This window comes from Manis javanica, chromosome 2 (assembly GCF_040802235.1).
Source record: "Manis javanica isolate MJ-LG chromosome 2, MJ_LKY, whole genome shotgun sequence".
NCBI classification, from domain to species: Eukaryota; Metazoa; Chordata; class Mammalia; order Pholidota; family Manidae; genus Manis; species Manis javanica.
In genome coordinates this window covers 51,542,541-51,549,916 of record NC_133157.1, presented here as the reverse complement: position 1 = coordinate 51,549,916, position 7,376 = coordinate 51,542,541, and positions in this window count along the sequence as shown.

Below are 7,376 nucleotides of genomic sequence, written 5' to 3'. Positions count from 1 at the left end.
TGGCAGCTCTGAGAATGTACCCCTCAGATCTCCAACTGCAGGGAGAGTCATTAATTGGCCAAGAGCTCAACTGTGGCAACCTGAAGTTGCTGTTTCTGTTCCGAGGTGGTGCTTCCCACAGCCTGCTTCTATCCCATCACTTGGCACAGCAGGGATGCCAAAACATGGGCCTCCTCTGATGGTTGACGTTAGCTCCAGGACTTACTGAAAGCCTTGAAGAAGTCTTAATACTATGCAACAGTTCCAGATGCTTCCACCCAGCCTTCCTTCCTTCTCTCCCTTTCATGGGGTCAGACCTGCACTGTGATCTGACAGCCTCTCTTAGCGCCTTCCACATTTTCTCTCAGAGGCCTTTGCCCTAGGAAAGCTTTGCACATCTAATCCCATCCTGACACCTGCTTCTTGAAGGATATACCTATCTTGGTATTAGTCTTGGGCTAATGTATTTGGTGTCCAAATGGAAATTGTCCAGATCTGGCTAGGAAAAGTTCAAGATTAGTAACTGTGGAATAGGAACCAGTGAAAGTTGTAAAGCAGCAGGTAGCAGAAGAGAGGAGAGAGAGGATTTTATGGATTCTGGTTTGGATTAGTTTTATTTAGTCCTCAGTGAAGAGAGAACATTAAAAATCATGCATGGTGCATTTAAAAAATGCCCATATTTTTATGTCAGATTAGATATTAGGTGCTCTTCAGGCACCTGTGATGCTAATGCTCAGTCTTTGTTGAAGAACCTTGTTTTAAAGGACCTAGATCAGGATGGTAAATAGATTCTGTTTCCAGAAGAACTCTGATAAATTGGTAGTGACCTTGGAGGGCTGTGCCTGTGTGGCCATGTGGAAGGACACTGGAATCAAATCACATGGTCTGCATTGGATGAGAGAACGGGAATGGCAGTTGAACACCACTTCTTTGCCAGCCCTGCCATGTTAGTGGACTCTTCAAGGCAACATCCTTTGCCTGAAGGGAGGCTGTTGCTATAGTCTGGGAAAGAAGCAAAAGAGTCTAAAATAGTCAGGGTTGGAGAAGAGAAGATAGGGAGATAAATATGACAATTATGGAACAAGAATGAGCAAGACTTGGAACAAAATTCATGCACAAGGTAAAGGAGAGGGAAGAATCATATAAGGTTCTGAGGTTTCAATGACTAATGTGTGTGACAGTGTGTGTGTTTAAATAATCAGACTATAAGCTCCTTGCCAACTAGGACTGGTAGTTTGAGCTACTCTTCTAATACCTAGTAGTAGTTAGTCATGTTTTCGTCATCATCAGTCTGACTTTCTGAAACCCTTATACTTGTGTTTGTATGTTATATGGATGGGATGTTTGGATGAATAGATTCATTCAATTATACTCATTCAAATGTACAGATTCATAATTAGTTGTATACATGTTTCTTGTTTATTTGTACATATGTATAATATCATCTATTCTGAAGCCACATCAGAAAAACCTGAGTATATAGTCTACTATAAACATGTATTACTCAATTTCTCTTTACTGGAAATAGAATGTATTGATTTAAAGTGAACTTAGATTAAAACTATGAACAACACTTGATATTCAAGAGCGGCAGTTTGCATGGTGGTATTAAGGACAAAAGAACATCTGTCTGACCCTGCCCCACACTAAGAGGCCCCATGCCTGGGCAGGCGGGCACCCACAGGAGGGATGAGGGTGACAGGAGACTCTGGGGTTCGCCACCGCAGAACTCAGAGGACTGACTCCCTTCTCTTCCCGAGATGCCGGCCCTAGTTTGTGGTGGTGGCTCAGCACACTGGTGAGGCACTGGCCTTTCCTGCCTCTCCTGTTCCATGTGATCTTGTCCCAAGGTGCCAGCTCCTGGCTTTCCATCATGGGGCACATACATTTTTTTCAAGAGGGTGGAGGGAAAATCAACATGAAGATTAATCAACTTCAAAGCAGGGAGAGAACAAAAGTACTGGAAACTTCTGCCCATGATTCAGCATTCAGGGCTACAAGTGTATGCTGGAGACAAAGGGGGAACCCAGTCTGGTTCCGAGGCTGGTGCCATGAGGGTACGAGAGCGTTGAGAGAGCTCGCCTAAGGCAGCGTGGCCATGAAGGTCGTTCTGAATTCGGCCCACATTCTCTCTCTCTGTTTTTTAGGATGGTGGGGGCTTAGCTTTAGAATGAACTTTAAGTTTAAGAGAATTCATTTAAAAGTAGGCTCTTCAGCCCACATTTATAAAAATAATTTCTCCCTCCTGGAACACAAACACATGTTCCACGTGTGGTCATTCTATTGTACAACATGCTGTTTCTGAATGCCATGCAAAAGTAAACTACTCTCCTAATTCTAAGTAGCAAGGGAAATGTCTAATGAATAACAAATTCAATATTTCACACCAGAAAAACTTAAAAAAATGTTTAATATGAATCTAATAATAGGTGTTAGGCTGTTCATATACGGACCAGCATGCCCACTCTTCATTGCATAGGTCAGCAGTAATCTAGCCTAGCTCCAGTCACAGTGTTTATTGTGATATGCTAAATTACCTGAATCTGTTGTGCCTTGATTTCTCTCTAAAAAACTCACATTGTTCATTGCCAGAGAGCAGCTCTTTCAACTGGATCTGTATGGGGCTGTAGGGAAACTGGAAAGCCAGTTAAGTTAATCACAGGTGTGAATTCCTTATGGGACCCCAGAGGACAGACCATACAATGTGTTTCCCAGCTGCAATTGAATTTCAAATATATAACCACTTCCTGACGGGTGGGTATGATCCCTGGCTGCCAAACAGAGCCATTTTTGTAGTGGTTCAGTTAGGTGAAACGTGTTTAGGTAGAATGATCACACCATGTGCCATGATCATGCCCTCGACCCCCTGGTTGGGTGAGGATGTGGCAACCTCACCCATGGACCAGGGCAGGGACTGAGCTTGCCCTTCATCAATTTCCACTGCAGACTCTCCAGAATGGAGAACTTGGCCAATACCGCTCAATTTGCAAAATGGCGCCAAATGAGCCCCCAGAGAAACATTATCAAAGGCCTTTTTGTCTCAGACTGCATCAGTGCCGAGGAAGGGAATGTTATGCGTGGCGTGCATGGATGGGCTTTCAACCCACCCAAGGCCAAACTTCATTTTCTCTTTGGAAGAGAGGAAGGTAGCAGGAGAGGAAGCCAAGAGGCCAGGATGTTGCCAGTGGGAAGGGCCCTCTACTGGAATGAGCATGTTGGCGGAGGAATGGGGCAGAAGAATGAATTTTTTAAATGTTGTGGTCAATGAGACATTGAGATTTATTTTAAAATGAAAGATTTATGAAAATAGCCTGTTACCAGAGGAAAAAGAGACTTGAGAGTTGAGGTAGATGATGGTTTTGAGCTGGGGTGACATGGAGCCCTAGACAGGGATGTGGCAGGGAGGAGAAGGTGAGAGGCTAGTAAGAGCATCCTGGGAGGGAGGGGGGTGTGAAGGGCGCACAGGTTGCCAGTGTGGAGGCTGGTTTCTCATTCCCCTTCCACATGAGTTCCCCATGACCTGGGCATTGGTTTCTTCTGTGCAAGGGGATACTGAGACACACTGTGGCAACGCATGGAAATCCACTTCGGCTGTAAGAAGCAGATGGAATTTATCATAAGGATAGGGAGTTGCTCCCAGATCCTGAGGAAGGGGTGAGGATCAGGGCAGCTGCAGGGGTGCAGCAAAACAGGGACTGCTGGACAGGCTCTTTAGGGCCTGGATCCCAGCTTTAATTTAGCCCTGAAGGTTTTCTGCCAGGTGCCACTCCTGCCCCAGATCTACATTCCCAGAAGGGCAATTCTGGTTGGTCTGGCTTGGGTCATGTTCTCAGCTGTTGGCCAGAGGAGGGCACCCAAACCATGAGCAATGGCAGAAAGGTTCCCCAAGAGAAAACTGAGGTGCTGTTATCAGAGAAAGGGAATGCAAGACCACAAGTGCCCATTGCACGGGGTTAGGACAAAGCTGCCACAGATGTCTCAGGTACCATGGATCGTGGACTGGAAGGATTACCCTGACATTGTTACCTTTATTTCTCACAATTACCCTTAGAAAGAGAAAACCAAGCGAGAATTCAGGAAATGTCCTGAGACTCACACCACCTTGGGCTGACATCTAGTCCTGGGGTCCCACAGTGAGCAAGCCTCTGGTTGTCTGTGCTGCCCTCCCGGGAGCTCCAGCTGGAAGGGGAAGGGAATGGTATTTTCCAGCCCAATGCTACCCCAGAGTTCTGAATGCTCAATATACACACATTAGAGTCTTTTCATTTAAGCTGCTTAATTATAAATTTGAAGTCCAGGTGCCTCTCCCGTATCTTAAATATTTTCAGGAATGCTAGAAGAGGGAGAACTGCCACCCAGTAACATTTCTGGAAAGAATTATCTGGGGAAAGGCAGGTAAAATGTGCAAGGTGCAGTCAACCGCTTTGGGCCATGAGAGCACCTCTGTTTTTAGGCAGTGCCATGGGTCGCTCAGGTTGTTATGTTGCTGGGTTCCCACCAACAGCCCCTCAGTGAGCCCTCCTTGCAATAAGATGCAAAGATTTAATGGTTTCAAGAGGGAGGCTGCCTAATTTGACACACATACTTGACACATTGCACACATGCTTGTGCTTGAAAATACCACCACCTGTAAGCTGCTGAGCTGGTGTTTTCAATGGGTGGTAACCCGGGAAGCTGCCCTCTTCACTCCACTGTGGGAAGGGCGGTCTCACACATTTTTTCCACAGGAATTTGATTTCATCTGAGAACAACTGAAGGAGCTACTGTTGGGAATGCAGCCCAAGGTTCAGTGTTGAGGTCATTGGTGACCATAGACGTTCCAGGTCAGTGACACAGTTGAGTTCCGTTGAATTCTTAAGGAAGACTCCTGCTGTGAGTTATGCTGATCAGAATGGGCAGGGGTGTGTTTCACCATTATGATGGAGATTACCTCCACCCTGCAGAGACTGGTGGTTTGAGTGTTTTGAAAAGCCGATGAGAGTCCGAAACTTTGCTTAACCAAGCTTCCCTTGGGGAGGCACTGCAGGCATCGTTTTTGTGCTGTGGGTTTTATTCGCCAGTTTTTATATCTGGATTCCTCCATTCACTGTTCAGGTTCTATGGGACCAAAGGTTAGCTTGAGGAATGGGGTCTAACCTCCTTCTTGCCCAAGCCAACCTTATTAATAAATACACAACTTGACAGACACATAGCATCCTTGATATGCAAACACAGTTTCAAATCAAGTCTGCTAGCCTCCATCTTTCAACCAGATGGCCACCCCTAAGATTTTTTCTTAGAGTAATTTTGGAGACCTCATTAGAAGGTTGAATCTGATGAGAAGTGCACTTTGAAAAAAGAAATCTGGGGCAAGGCAGCATTCTGTAAGGAAACTGATTTCTTAGCTCCCAAGCTTTGACTACATCTCTCAGCTAATCCAAATGTCTACTTGTAATAGCATTTGAAAACAGCCTTTAACCTGGGTTTGGGAAACGAAAACCAAAAAGAACATATTAAAAAGGAATCCACAAATGATTTGAATTACATATATTTTAATACATAATTAACTTGAAAATTATTGAACAAAAAATAATACAGTGGGTGCCTTAAAAATGTTTCCAGTTCCTTGCACTTGAATTTCTTAAGTAAATTTTCTTAAAAGAGAACTGTCTTCATTTTTGTGGGGTATCCCATATCTTAATGTAATACCCAAATTCACAGATGATCCCTGCTGTCAGGGTCTGTGTAGGATGTCACCACCTGTGACAGGGCTCTTATTTATGAACTGAAGAACATTCTCCATCTTGGCATATGTGCTAGCTTAAAGTCCATTCTAAGTTCTGAACCTTTAAAGAGCTTAGTTTCCTCCAGTATTTTTGCTAACTGCCTGCCTTGAGTTACTATTTCTCTGGGAAAGAGATATCTTTCTCTTGGCATGGCCTTGGAGCTTTCTGTCTCTCTTTGAATACTTTCTGCCCACTGCCTCTGTGTACTGAGTTATCTCTTTACTGCAGGGTGGATGAAGTGTTTGATATTTTGTTTCAGCAAATATTTTTTGAATTATCTACCTGACTATGTCAGGCACTGGGCTAGGTGCTGTGTGGAAGAGTAACTTCCAAATTTAATCTGAGTTAAAAACAAAATCCACATGCTCACCTAGATCTTTCCTGAGAGACGCTTTCCTAGTTTCAACAGCTCAGACTCTTAATAGGTTTATGCCCCCAGTAGAGGCTACACAATCACCAAGGGCAGAGTTTACACAAGAGAAGTGTTGGAGAAAAGTTATTGGTTGCAGAGATGTTTCCTCCAACAATTATTTCCTCTCTTCCTCTAGGCCTTCTTGCTAGAGAAGTTCTCTCTCCAAAAATAGCCCGAAAGGAAGTTCCTTAGGTGCTATGAGACCCTGCCATTGTCTAGAGCTGATTGCACTGGAGGTGGATTCCAGGACCAAGGTAAGCCATCTACATTTAGTCTAAAGACATAGAGACTACATTAGTTGTTTTGGGAACTTGAATTGGAAAGGCAAGTAACTGTGAATGCTATGCTGAGATCTACATTTTTTGGTCTCTGTGATGGGTCAAAGGCAGACATTGCAAAAAAACCCACTGACACAGAGAGACAACAATGGAATTTGTCTTAACCAAAGATTTGGGTACAAAGAAATGTCTCTTAATTGTGAATCAAGAATTCTGAACCAAGAACCTAATGCCTTCCATGGGTTTGAGGTTTTACTTTATGCTATATATGTGCTTTAGGAATATTTGAAATGAGATATTAACATAGATATGTGATTCTAGGCCATGAAGCCATATAATCATGAACCAAGTACAGTACTATTTAGTTACACCCTCAGCCCAAGCCACATAGGACTCCCAGAAAGAACACTGAAGACAAGCTTTCCCTCCAAAATTACCAAACATATTAGGAAACAATCCCCACGAGAGAGAACCAACATATAGAACATATATCAGGATCAGATTCCCAATAACTTCAGATACAAGATCTGTTGTATAGACAATATAAGTATGTTTAAAATGATTACAGATATAAAATAAGGAATTGAAAGCATAATAAATATATAAAGTAAAAAAAGATATGGATTTGAAAAAGAAATAATTCTAGAAGTAATAACTATAGTCATTCATTTTAATGGATTAGATATGGCTATAGAGAAAATTAATGTACTGAAAGAAAGATTTGATTTCAATTCAGAATGTATTATAAAGGTGTAAATATAAAAGAGTAATTCAGCACATGGAAGATAGAATGAGAAATAATGTGAGTTTTGAAAGAAGAGACTAGAGGACGAAAGAAAAGAAATATTCAAGGAGGAAAAGATTTTCTATAATAGTTAAAAGATACAGATCCTAAGATTCAGGAAGCTATGGCAAGGCATGAGCTGATTAAGTAAGAGTAAA